This window comes from Prionailurus viverrinus, chromosome A1 (genome assembly GCF_022837055.1).
Source record: "Prionailurus viverrinus isolate Anna chromosome A1, UM_Priviv_1.0, whole genome shotgun sequence".
Classification (NCBI taxonomy): domain Eukaryota; kingdom Metazoa; phylum Chordata; class Mammalia; order Carnivora; family Felidae; genus Prionailurus; species Prionailurus viverrinus.
This window is the reverse complement of record NC_062561.1, coordinates 145,569,223-145,582,966: the sequence shown is the minus strand read 5'-3', so window position 1 is coordinate 145,582,966 and position 13,744 is coordinate 145,569,223. Positions and strand designations below refer to the sequence as shown.

Sequence of the window (13,744 nt, the reverse complement as noted above, 5' to 3'; positions counted from 1 at the left end):
AAAAGAAAAATAAGCTTCTCTTGTTGCTATGACAGCAGGTAGTTTTACAACTTGAAGCCTGGCATCTTGAGACTGGGAGGTAGGGGCCTATCCTTCTTGATGTATACATTTCAAAGAAATGCTCCCAGGCTCTCAAGAAAAACATTTCTAGGTTGTAAAACTGTATGGATCCTTGCTTACTCTTAGTAAGATTTATATATATCTCAAAGGGACAGAGAAAGAACTTACAAGTTTTCTAAAGAAAATGCTCTAAGAAAAGGGGAGGGGCTCTTTCCCTTTTTTTCACTAGGAAGCAATAATTTTGTTTTCTCCCCTTCCTATGGGTGGGGGAGTACTGCGTCAGCAGCTCAGCAGGGCTCCAGCCAAGGGTGGACATCCCTCAGAACTGATCCCACACTTCATAGAGACAAGACCCAATGACCATAGGACGAGGTCACAATTCTTGCTTCTCAAGCCCACTGGCTTGTGCATGAAGGTTTGCCATAAATGCTAAGTGAGGGAATGAACATGGTGACTCAGAGTCAAAGGGACTTCAGTAGTTGGCTGGAGTGCAGGCACCCCCTTCCCCTCAGCCTTCCTCCAACACCAGCAGAGCAGGGCATCTCACCACTTCCCAGAACAACCCATTTCACTGTTACATAATTACTGAAAATTTTCCCATGTCTTAATAAGGGCGGAAAATCAAAATTAGGGAGTATGTCTAAGGGCCAGGTACTTTCTCCACAACAGCCTTGAGGAGCAAATATCTTGCCCCATGTCACAGATGAGGGAACTCAAAGACAGAGGTTAACAAACAGCTCAAGGTCACACAGATGAAAGTAAAGTACATATAGAGTTTTAGTAGGCACTCATTTAAATGAAGATCGTGTTTTTACTTATAAGATTTAATAATCAAAACTACAGTATGTTTGGATGGAGCCAACCTCTGGTCTCCCAAGGAATGTAGCTGCTAGTCAGTTCCAGCTGCATTGGTCCTTCATGGTTTCTTAGGGATACTGAATGGTTTCTCTCAGTCAGGGTTTCCACAGGGAGCTCACGGCCAAATTGCCAACCAACACACAGGCATCATTCTGGGCACCCCTGAGGGAAAGCAGAACCAAAGGGTGTACACTCAATGCTTCTTCCACCCTCCAGGAACATCTTGACAGCGAACTCCCAGAAGTAGTCCGGTGGTGTGGGTCAAAGTCACTGTGAATGACACTGATGTGCTTCAGGTGGAGAGAAGTCACAGTGAGCAGCGATGAAGGGAGAGGGAAGACAGGATGATGAGGTGGTGATGATAGGTATATTTTTATTTTATGTTGATAAATATTTAAGTGTTTATTATGGGACAGGTTTTACAGAGCTCAGAGTCTGAGGGGAAAATTCCTATGTAGCACTCATGTGCTGGGCTTTATGGCTATTAGCCCATTCAATCCTCACAACAGACTCATGAGGTTGATGCTCTTTTTTTTTTTTTTTTTTAAGTTTGTTTGTTTGTTTAGAGGGAGGGGCAGAGAGAAAGAAAGAGAGAGAGAGAGAGAGAGAGAGAGAGAGAGAATCTCTGCTTGGGGGATAATAATCCGTGCTTGGGGCTCCATGTTGATGGTATGGGCTCAAACTCATGAACCTCCAGATCATGACCTAACCTGAAGTCAGAAGCTCAAACAACTGAGCCACCCAGGTGCTCCGGTTGATGTTCTTATTATCCCCACTTTACAGATGGGCAAATGGAGGTAAAGAAAGGTAACATAACTTGCTCCTGGAATTCAAGGCCAGCAGTTTGTTCTCACAGTCTATGCTCTTAAGCAGCACCATTCCTGGGCCACTCTAAGTCATGGGAGAGGTGTTCTACCAGGGAAGCCAGAGCCCCTTGGGAGCTCCTGGGAGACCACAGTCTGATTTGGGACCACACCATTCAGCTACAATGTGCTTGTCTTGTGTTATTCAGACCAAGGTATTTCTTGCCCTTGCCTGCCCTGTGACTGGTACCAGGTCACAAACCACAAAGGATTAGAGCAAAAACAATGACCAACACTGCACACCCACGTGCATAAACACGGCTGTGGATGCCTACATGAATTGCCTCTTTCTGGCCAGCTGCTTTCCAGGCATCTTCCAAGTGGGAGAATGGCCATTGCCCTTAGTACACATGAGACTTAATCTACCTTTGAATGCTGTAGTACCCCTGTTCTCTGTCTGGGTCCAGAATCATCAGAATGAAGACCCAGCATCCTGGGCCAATGTCACTAACCTAAATTGGGCTTTGGAGGGACTCTATGGAAAATAATTGCCCTAAAATTTCTAGAGTTGAATTAAACTGGGACTGAATCTGCCTAGGATTTGTGGTGGCTGCCTATCCCCAAAGGTCCAAGGAAAACCCCATGATTTAGGGACAACCTTGACTGATTCTACATTCTAGAACACCTGTAGCTTTGAGGGACACATCCGAATGAGGTCAAGGCCAACCCCTCAGTGAGTGACCAATGCAAAATGTGAATGCAGTGGAGAGGGTCACACTGCAGCCTGAGAGCTAGCCTTGAATCTCATTTATTCATCCACCCGTTTGTCCACCTGTCTGTCTGACTATCCATCCATTGAACAACATTAGAGAATCAATTCCTGTGTCAGATGCTGGGGCTGCCCTCCCGAAGCTCATGGTCTGGTAAGAGAGACAGAGTGAGAGATCATTGTAAAAACAGATTATAATCACAAGTGACATGAGCAAAGAGAATTAACAGGGGAGAAGACCCAAGTCTGCTGGAGGATCAGGAGGATTTTTCTGGAGAAGGTGAAAAACCTCTGGGGATGTCACTTTGCCAGGAGGACACTGCAGACAGAGGAGAACAATGCAGAGGCAGGGAGTCATGAGGGCAGTGGGCAGCCAGGGAGATCAAAGGCAGGGGTAGAGACTGCAGAGAGAGCTGTAGAAGCCAGAACAAGAAGAATGTCACTGTGAAACCTGTAACTTGATTCTGAGATGGTCAAAGGACAGGGTTTTTCGCAGAGGAATAATTTTACTAGATTTATGGAAGGTTGGCTCCAGACTAACGCTGCCAAGGTGTGGTCTGTGGACTGTTAAACCATTTCATGATGAGAGAAGTATAGAAACTGAGAGTAAGCATTTAGAACACTTATGACACATTGATAGAGAAATTTTAATGAAGAAAATTCAAGCTGGTATTTTGTGGGTCTTTTATTCTTCTAGTAATTGTGCCTTATGGTGTTTTACAAATGTATTGGTGTACTATGGATTAGATATTAATAACAGCTTTTGCCACAAATTGTTTGAGAAGTGTTGCTCAGTTTCTTCACCTGTACAATAAGGCTAATCATAGGCCCTACTCATAGAGGTTTTGTGAGGATTAAATGAGCCCTTAGCACAAATACTGACATAAAGGCATTAGCCGTTCTTCTGGCTCAGGGTGCCTGGGTGGCTCAGTTGGTTGAGCATCTGACTCTTGATTTCAGTTCACATCATGATTTCGCGGTTCGTGGGTTCAAGCTCTGCGTCAGGCCCTGTGCTGACAGTGCAGAGCCTGCTTTGGACTCTCCCTCTCTTTCTGACCCTCTCCTGCTCATCTCTTTCTCAAAATAAATAAATAAACTTAAAAAAAAAAGTTCTTGTGGCTGATGTTACTAAATTGGTGAGGAAGGGAAAGGGGTCTAGAGGCAGGGAAATGATGTCCTAGTGTCCTGGAATAAACTAAGCAGGAGATTCTCCAGGCTTCTCCCCATGGTGGTGGGGAAGGTTTCATGGAGATAGATGGCAGAATTTCCAAGATACTTAGTGCGTGGGCCCACAGGGCTTTTTTGACCAATCAGGTGTGGACTGAGAATTTCTTCTGACTTGAGAATTTCACTTGACTGGGAATCTTGGCTGGGGAGCAGCCTTGGGGTCAGGCAAAGACAGGACGATCAGGTTGAACAGAAGGGGTCTGTGATGTATTCTGGAAGGAATGTCTTTCTTTTCTTTCTTTCCTTTCTTTAAAGTAAGCTCTACCCCCAACATGGGGCTTGAACACACAACCTCAAGATCAAGAGTTGCACGCTCTACCAACTAAGCCAGCCAGGCACCCCTGGAGGGAATGTTCTTTAATGTGATTGAGGGCTTATAAGAGAGGTCTAGTCTGGAAAGGATGGCAATTGTTCAGCTATCCACCCTGTTTCTAAATCCTCTCATTCAGCCTTCCTGGGTGCTCACCCAGGCCCTGTTTGGACACCAGAGAGTGACAGGGAACTAGTGACAACAAACAGACACAGGTGTAGTATCATGATTGGAGGCTCTGAAGCCAGAATCCTGGATTTATATCCAGCTCTGCCACTTACAATTCTCTACTGTCTTGAGAAAGGTTTACTTTGCTTTCCAAGTCTTACTTTTCTCAAATATAAAATGAAAATAATAATAAAAATGAGAAAGGATTCAAAAGGAAGTCCATGTGCAACCTGGACAACAGTATCTGGCACTTATTAAAGGCTGAACATGTGTCCACTTTTGTTAATATTACTTTGTGCTACTTTTGAGAGGTTACCCCTACCTGCTGCCACTGTGTTTGAGAACATTGTCCCTTCACCTCAGCAAACAGCCCAGCTTTGTCCCAGGGAAGTGGTCTGAGGGCTTCTTCACTCCTTACGACTAACAGGGTTACCAACTGAACACACAGAAAGCACCCACCAGTGACCTGGGAAGGCCAAGGGGATGATTGTGGAGCCTGCCTGGAGCCACATAACGTTCTTCCCAGGGTGCTTTGTCAGGCCACTTTCTGGGTGAGGCTGTCTTCTAGGGTTTTCCTGGGTTTCCACAGCCAAGACTGAGCCTTGTCCCTAGGCTCCTCACTGTCCTAAGGATGCCTGGTCCTTCAGGATGCACTGTTTCTGCCCTCCAGACTGCAACCCTTCTGGTAACTGTAGTTTCCTTCCAGGAACGCTCATTTTCTTCAGCCCTGACCTGGTATCTTCTCCTTCTCGGCCCCATCTACAGGGACTTCGTAGGTCTGCTGCTTGCCCAGGGCACCCTGAGGCTGGAGTGCAGGACCTTTTCTACAGGATGATTACACTTAGCTACTCCAAATCAGAAATTTTGTTTCTGTGGAGACCACTAAATAAAGATCCATGCTATGCAGATGGCCCACAGACACATGAAAAGATGCTCTATCACTAATCATAAGGGAAATGCAAATCAAACCCACAATGAGATAGCACCTTATATGTATCAGAGTGGCCATAATCAAAAAGACAAGAAATAACAAGTGTTGGTAAATATGTAGAGAAAAAGGAACCCTTGGTGCACTGTTGGTGGGAATGCAAATTGGCACAGCCACTGTGGAAAATAGTATGGGAGTTCCTCAAAAGACTGATAATAGAAATACCACAGAACCCAGTAATTTTACTACTGGGTATTTACCCAAAGAAAACAAGTAATAATTCAAAGAGATATGTGTAGTTCCATGTTTATTGCAACATTATTTACAATAGCTAAGATACGGAAACAACCCAACTGCCCATGAATAGATGAATGGATAAAGAAGAGAGGTGTGTATACACACACACACACACACACACACACACACACACACACACACACGTCATAAAAAAGCAGGAGATCTTGCCATCTGCAACAACATGGGTGGACCTAATAATGTGAAGTGAAATAAGTAAGAGAGAAAAAGAAAAATACCACACGATTTCATTTATACGTGGAACTGAAGAAATAAAACAACTGAACCAAGAAAAAAGAGACAAAAACAAATAGACTCTTAAATACAGAGGACAAACTGCTAGTTGTCAGAAGGGAGATGGGTGGGGGATGGATGAAATACATGACGGGTGGGGATTAAGAGGTACAAAATTTCAGTTATGAAATAAGTTACAGAGATGAAAAGTACGGCATAGGGAATATAGTCAATAATACTAATAACATTGTTTAGTGACAGGTGGCGACTACGCTTATTGTGATGACCACAGAGCAATGTACTGAATTGTTGAATCATGTTGTACACTGGAAACTGATATAACACTGTATGTTAATTATACTTCAGTAAAAAAGATAAAATAAAATCAAGATGTAACTATTTGTGAGGATGTGGAAAAAGGGAACCTTTGTGCACTCTTGGTGGGAATGTAAACGGATTGGTATAGCCACTATGGAAAACAGTAGGTAGATAACTCAAAAATTAAATAGAACTTCGATATGATCAGCATTCCCACTGCTGGTTATATGTTCAAAGGAAATGCAATCAGTATCTCAAAGAGTCATCTGCATCTTTGTGTCCATTAGAGCATTTTTCACAACAGTCACAATATGGAAACAACCCAGGGTCTGCCAAAGGATGAATGGATACAGAAGATGTGGTCCGTATATGTATTTATATTTATATTTATACTTAAGTCAAACAAGGAATACTGTATGATATCACTTATATGGGACCTAAAAAATGAACTCCTAGAAACAGAGTACAGTGGTGGTTACTAGGGATGGGGAATGGAGGACGTGGACAGATGTTGGTCCAAGGTACACATTTCCAGTTATAAAACTAAAAACCTGAGTATCTAATGTATACTATAATGAGTATAATTAATAACACTGTATTATATCCTCAAAAGTTGCTCAGAGGGTAGATCTTAAATGTTCTCACCACAAAACAGAAATGGTAATCATGGGATGCTATCAAGGTGTTAGCTAGTGCTATGCTGGCAATCACTGGACAATAGAAACATGTACCCAACTGTATACTTTAAAATTATACACTGTCATATGTCAATTTCACTGCAATAAAGCTGCGGGGAAGCAGTAAATAAAGGCCCATGCAAAGGACAAGGAGAGGCTTTCTTTAGGTCTCAAAAGGCTCCTGCAAGAGGGTTAGGGAGGCAGGAGTTGACACAGGGTGTGGCTCTGCAGGGCCCTCCCCTCATCTGCTGTGAACAGAATCACCTGGACTGCTCAGTGAGCCGCTACAACCATTTTGGAAAGTGAACCAAGAAACAGCTATGAACATGCGCATACCCACTGGCCCGGCATCACACTTTGGGAATCCATCCTGCAGCAATACAGCTGCCAGTACATAAGAAGAGAGTCCCCGGATGAGGGAGCACTGTTTGTAGTGGCAAACAAATAAACAAAACCTGGAGGTCACCCGCCCATCAGAAGGGTTGTAGTAAGTGTGGCACATTTAGACAGTGGAATATTCCTCAGCTATTCAAGAATTAGTTAAAACCACCTCCACTTAACCTGGATAAACATTTATGCCATATTTTTAGGCTCAAAGGAAAAACTACTTGCTTAATAATGACTAGGAATGGTTCCAGTTTTATTAACAATATAAATATATATGCATTTGCATATATTTAAGTGAACATAAGTATTGAAGGTTATTCACACTAGTTATTCAAACTGCTAAAAGGGTTACTTCAGAGCAACAGACTGGGGGGAAGCAGACTACTAATTTTTCTTCATAGAACTCTGTATTGTGTCACTTGTAAAAACAGCATATCTAACTTCATGATTGAAAAAGGTAAAAAGCTAAAAAGTAAATCAACTCTGAAGTGTGTTAAAAATCCAGATTTCTAGGCTCTATCTTTTGAATGAGTTTCTGCAAGAATGGAGCCATCACATGTGTCTGTCAAAGAGCTTCACAGGTGATTCCCAAACCTCACTGGGTCTGGGAACCTGAGTGTGAGCAACTCCATCTATATAACAAGCTCAACGAAACCTCTCCCCATATGTTGTAAGGATTAAGTGACAGCTGCAGCAAGCATTGAATATATTTGAGTCCCTTCTCCCTAAGGACACTAAGGTTATGGGACACTTACCACTCTCTCCTCAAAGCCACCCCTGATTATCTCGGGGTCTGCCCCTTCTCTGAATGTTGGTTAATTTTAGCTTACATTTTTAGCATTTAAAATGTTTCATTCAATCGTTTGATTTGTAATCTGAGAGCAAGACTACATTCTAGAAGGAGCCCAGTGCATACTTTCAGATCCACTGATCATGCTCTGAAAACCAACATCTGAGTTCAGTAAATGGATTTAACTAGTGGGGCTAAGTTCTCTGACACCTGTTATCAGGGGATCTTACCCCTAGCTGACAACCCCTCACCTACCTACTACAACCTTCAGGCTTCACCCACTTCTAACCCTCTGCTCTACCTTTCCACCTGGGATGTCCTTGCCGCCATCCCTGCGTGCCCAGTCAAACCTGTCTTTTTTTTTTTTTAAACATTTATTGAGCTCCTACCATAAGACACCACCATGCAAGGAGTCTTACAAATTGTCTTTAGTCTTTGCAACAATCCTGCCGAGTAAGCATTATTTTGGAAATGGGGAAACAGGCTCAAGAGAGATTAGGTGACCTGCTCCAGGTCTCACAGCATGTTGACTGAGCTGGGATTTGAACCCAGGTGTGTCTTTCCATTTATCATGACAGCTCCTGGGCACAGGAACATTACCTCAAAGCGTGTGACTCCCCAGAGTCCCAGAATATTATAAGCCATTCTCCTTCTTTGTCCTCACACTCCTGAAGTGGCCCAGATGTCAGTGTTCTCCATTCACACACCAGGTGCCCAATGTGCATGCCAGCCACTTAGGGGACACTGAGCCAGCCTCCCTTTTTCTTTTTTTAAATTTTTAAATTTTTTATTTTTGACAGAAAGAGAGACAGACAGTGGGGCAGGGGCAGAGAGAGAGAGAGACAGAGAATCCAAAGCAGTCTCTAGGCTCTGAGCTGTCAGCACAGAGCCTGACACGGGGCTGAAACTCATGAACTGTGAGATCATGACCTGAGCCGAAGTCAAACGCTTAACCGACTGAGCCACCCAGGCGCCCCCCGCCTGCCTTTTTCTTAAGCAGGTAGAGCTAGTCTCCTTCCTTCCTCTCTCCTCCCTTATGCAGAAGTAGGGATTGCAGAAGAGAGGAGGGAGGTCGTCTATGGCCCTCACTCCATAGATGCTGTCAGCCTGTTTCCCTAACTTGGAACACCTCTATGACTCTAGATTTGAAAACCATTGGTTACACCATCATGGCTAAAATCTGACAGAATTCCAGTGCTCCAAGCCAGGGAGGTTTCTCTCTGGGGTGCAAGATCACAGCAAAAGGCCTTAATATCATGTTTGTTGCTACTTGCCCCTTCCATTAAAAAATAAGAACCACACCATATTAAGTCCTTTGGTCAGAGTGCCTAAGAGCTGTATAGCTCTCCGTCCTAGGCTAGACTCAGAGTCTGGGGTCTGGTCTAAGAGTTTTGTCCAGTTCTGTCACATCCTGGAATGTGGAGGCCTTAGATTCTGTCACTGCCTCAAGCCTGAGATTCCTGGATAGAGATGCCACGGGTGCCTTTCTGCTGACTCAGAGTTATTTCTAATCCAGCTGTACATGGTGTCCATGTGTTTGAACTCCTTGGGGCTGGAGGGCAGTGGAAGGCCAAGGGGAGGACCACGTGTCAGCTCTCGTTCCACAGAGCCACCCCAAAACAGAGCACATCCTTGGGGTTGGACCAGCTCCACAGACCACTCTCAACAAATTCCCATGATGCTGGTCTACTAGGCCAGCAAAAAATGGCTGTCCCCTCCCAATTCTCCCAGAGAGCACAGGGGTCAAGCTACTTCCCCACCACTGGATATACAGTCACTCTAATGGGCACCCCTGGTCATTTCTGTTCTATTCAGCAAGTAGCAAGTCATAAGCAGGAGATATTTACAGTCTTTCCCTGTAAACCAGAGGCCTTTCGTAGGCCTCCTGATAATGAAGACATAGGACTATTATCAGACTCACCTCTCATAGTTAAATTGTTTTCAAGAAAAGGTTAAGTTAGGAACCATCTAGTCCTTTAAAATGCTATAAAGGAGTGGCCTCCTTCCCTGGCCAGGGATAGGATCCTCTGTGGCTTCCAGGCAAAGGTGGGTATGACCTCTAACTGTCACCTTTAGGCCTGGCTCCCTGCAGTGAGACCCAAGAAGACAAATGGCTCCTCCAAGCTGTAGCAGACATGGAGACCCAGGGGCTCTCAGCCAAGGCAAAGTCTGTCTCAGAACCAACCGTCCTCCCACCTCTGAATGCCCAGGACTCCCCATTCCGCACCCCACCTCCTAACCCATGATTTTCTGAACCTCCCAGGTCAAGAAAACTGACCTGGCCTCCAGTCCAATCTCTACGGATAGGATTTGATCATGCAACTGGCAGAGTCCACGGGTGTAGATGGCACTTGTGCCCTTTGCTGAAATGGAGCCTTAACCCAGAGAAGGCTTAACTTTAAAGGCTGAAGTTTTGGGGAAAAGCACCTACAAATGGAGAGGAGGAAGTGGGCTGGGCACACAGCTATCAACACCCATATACTCTCGAAGAGCCTGCCTGGCCAGGAAGCCTCCTTTCGAAGTTCTGAGGGTGGGTCTGTTCTCCTTGAGCAGAGAGGAAACAGACCAGTGACAGGGGTTCGGAAACAGAGAAAGTGTGGGAGTTGCAGACAGGGAAAGTGGCACTTCTGGAAACAGGGCAGCAGCTGAACGGGCAAAGCCTAGTCACGAGGGCACATGAGGGGTTTACCACCTCATGGGATTCCAGCTGACCCTCTGCGGGGTCGCAGAGCCAGGGCAACGCTCGAAGGAAGGTCTAAAGGGCAGCACTGAGGTGATCTGAAGAATCTGGGTTTGTCCCAGCACATCACTCTCCAAACCCACCAGAGCATTTGAAGGCAGAGATGTCATCCACTCAAGGGACAAACGCAGGGTTGACACTAACCCCCTGCGAGCCAACCGAGCAAATAAGATGAAACACGTTTAGGCCAATTGCGCAGCATTTTTACTTCCACTGGGGGCAAAACAATTACTTGGCTCGTTATTAATGGATTAGCGATTTCAAAAATGAATCTCTAGTAATAGTGTTAACCAGTTTAAATTGGGTCCAGCTGTTGGGTTAATTAGCAATTAGCTCCTTTCGAGGGCCTCAAAATGTTCATTTTCCACCTACTTATCCCAAGTCACCGATTTGCACTTTGATGCCACTGAGGTTGAAAACCAATCCCAGCAAACATTGGATTCGTTGAAGAGTAACGTCCCAAATTCAGAGACATGGAGGTTTCCCATCAAGAAAAATTCCTGATTTGCCGACAAAAACGAGGAGACAAACAAGTGTGGATGCCAGCACCTCACTGCAAGGCTGTTCAGAGAACGGCCACCTGCGCCTGTGTGCGGGAAAGGGAGGAGGCTGCGGCTAGGGCCCACAGTCTGAAGGCTTCTTCAGACAGGCACCACCAATTCCTCACCCGGGAGCAGTGCCCACGAGAACGAACTGTTATCGCCGGACTACGAGGTCCCGCCCGCAGCCCTCGGCCCACTGCACACATGGCCCCTCACACTGGCTGTAGCAATGCCCCCGCTTTGCAGGAATGAAGCCTGGCGTGGGCTCACTGACCTTGGAGCCGGAGTCTCCCGCGTCCCGCTGCCCGCAAACAGCTGAGAAATGTACCGGAAGCTGGCGGGCCTTGGCCTTGAAAAGGCTCCCAGGCTGGGCGGGGCTGGGGCGCGCCTCCGCCAATCGCGTCTCTCCCGTCGGAGGTCAGGGCGCGCTGGATCCCACAGCGGTGCCCTTGAACGCTGGCCCGGGACTCTCCCCACTGGGCTGTCTCTAGCACCTGCCCTTTCTCTCAAGCGTTGCCCTCCCCCAAGTCCGGTGCTGGAGGCGGCCTCTCCCAGGGCTCTTCCAGGTTCCTGGGCCTGCAACCTGGCTGACTGGCCGCCCAGCCATGCAGCACCGGGCTTTGGCGTGGAAGCGCGCGGGCAGGGAGACTGCCTCACCTGTTCGGGGATTTGTTTCCTCCTTCCCTCACCAGCGCCATCTCGGGGGCCCCGGCTAGCTCTGGAGAATAACTCCCTACGCCCTCCCCCCGCCCACCAGCTGAGGCCTGAGAGGACGACGTCTAAAGTTCCCTCTCGAGCTGCTAATCAGGCTCTGGGCGATTAGCAGGGACCAGACGATCTTCCAACTTGTTGTCTAGGGCCTGGGTTCGGGGACAACAATCACGTTTCTCTTTTAGATCAGGCAATCTGAGGTGGACTGCTAGACAATTTCACTTTCAATCGTTACCAGTTTAATATATCGCCCAGAAGGCCCTGCAGGCCACATCCCTGCTTAAAAATAGCCCTCCTTGGGACTTGCGCCCCAAACCGGAAAGGTTGACTGTAAATAGCTGTGACCCATGAGGACTTTGGCAGCAGCCCTGACCTTTCAGAGGGAGCTGCCTAAGTCTCTGGCGACTGTCACGTACCCAGCTTCTACGCCAGGGGCACACCACCACCAGCTGGTTCCTTTCCCTTTTTAATCAGGATCCAACCCGGAGCAGGGGGTGGAGCCCAGAAATAACCTCCTACCTGGAGTGATTTCCTTTCAGAGTTTCCGCTTCCTTTAATTCTAAACCAGGTAAAAAATAAATATTTTATCTTTGCATGGGGTTACTGAGGAGGGCACATGAGGGGAGGGCACATGAGGGGACCTTCGGGGCTCTGGAAAGTTTCTTGAGTTGGGGGGGGTGATTGTGTGGGTGCACACATGTGTAAAAATTCCTCAAGCTGTTCACATAAGATTCAAGCACTTTACTGTGTATTGCTCATACCTCAGTTAAAATATATGCTATCATCATGACCAGGCTTACACTGAATTGAAAGTTTTTAAAAATGTTTATTGATTTATTTTCAGAGAAAGCAACAATCCTAAGCAGGCTCTGCAACAGTCAGTGCAGTGCCCCATGTAGGGCTTGAACTCACGAACCATGAGATCATGACCAGAGCCAAAATTAAGAGTCAGATGCTTAACTGACTGAGCCACCCAGGTGCCCCGGAATAAAAATTTTACAAAGTAATATTTACGCTTTCTACAATCTACTCAAATATTTTCTAGGCTCTTCTATGTTATTTCATTAAAACAACTGCAGATTGGGACCGTCAAAAGTGATTGCATGATCTAAAGAGTCAGAGTTTCTGGTTTGCACGTTCTGACATAATGGACCGTGGCCTCTTCTGCCCCTGGGAGCCCCTCCCCCCCCCCCCCCCCCCGCGCCTCCCCCCAGCAGAACAGGCAGTGAGCTCTGTGAGTTGAGGTGAGGGGGGTAAGGTGTGGGGGCGGGGCAGGGGGAGCCCAGGCTTATTTCTTCCTAAAGTAGTTCTTTTGTGGGCACACAGTTTCCAGTCAGTTCAGACACCAACTGAAATAAATCCAGTGGCCCTGAAATAGCTGGATCCCAGATCCAAAAAATGATGAGGCTTATGGAAATATAGAGGTTAAAGAAAGTTACAATGAGAAACCCCTCTTCTTTTTTCCCCAATTCCTTACTAATGGATGTTTTGTGCCCCACCCCCACTTCCCAGCACCACCACCCCTTACCTGAACACTTCATCTTTTACAGGGTAATTCTAGATGAGTTAGTAAGGTCCGAAGAGGACAAATGGGCACATTGCTAAGAAAAGAGGGTGCCACTTTTGTTTTGGGGACATGGTCATCTTCAAGTTTATGACAGGGCGGGGGGGGGGGCAACCTCTACACAGACTCAACAGAAATCCCACAGTTTCAAAAATCCTTCAAACATGATCCCTCTCATATGCCATTTCTCCCTTTCTCATCTCCGCCAACTCCCTTCAGAGCTCAGGGGCTCTACCCATACCTACTAGCCAGTATGGCCACTTGGCGGACTCTTGCCACATGGACAGGAACTGAAGTGAGGCTTGCAACTTGCTTTAGAGGAAATCTGTCCTGGGATCATTCTCTCTTCCATTCCTGAATCCCA

The 13,744-nt window shown here is 46.3% G+C and overlaps 1 protein-coding gene across 1 annotated transcript in view; it reads right to left on the bottom strand.

The window, feature by feature from the left end:
- CKMT2 (creatine kinase, mitochondrial 2) overlaps positions 1–11,440 on the bottom strand; it is a 31,102-nt gene extending 19,662 nt beyond the window's left edge. Inside the window, exon 1 of the mRNA XM_047860164.1 lies at positions 11,380–11,440. The gene's annotated coding sequence lies outside the window, so the exon portion shown is untranslated. The remainder of the gene's footprint in view (positions 1–11,379) is intronic.
- Positions 11,441–13,744: the final 2,304 nt, after the last annotated feature.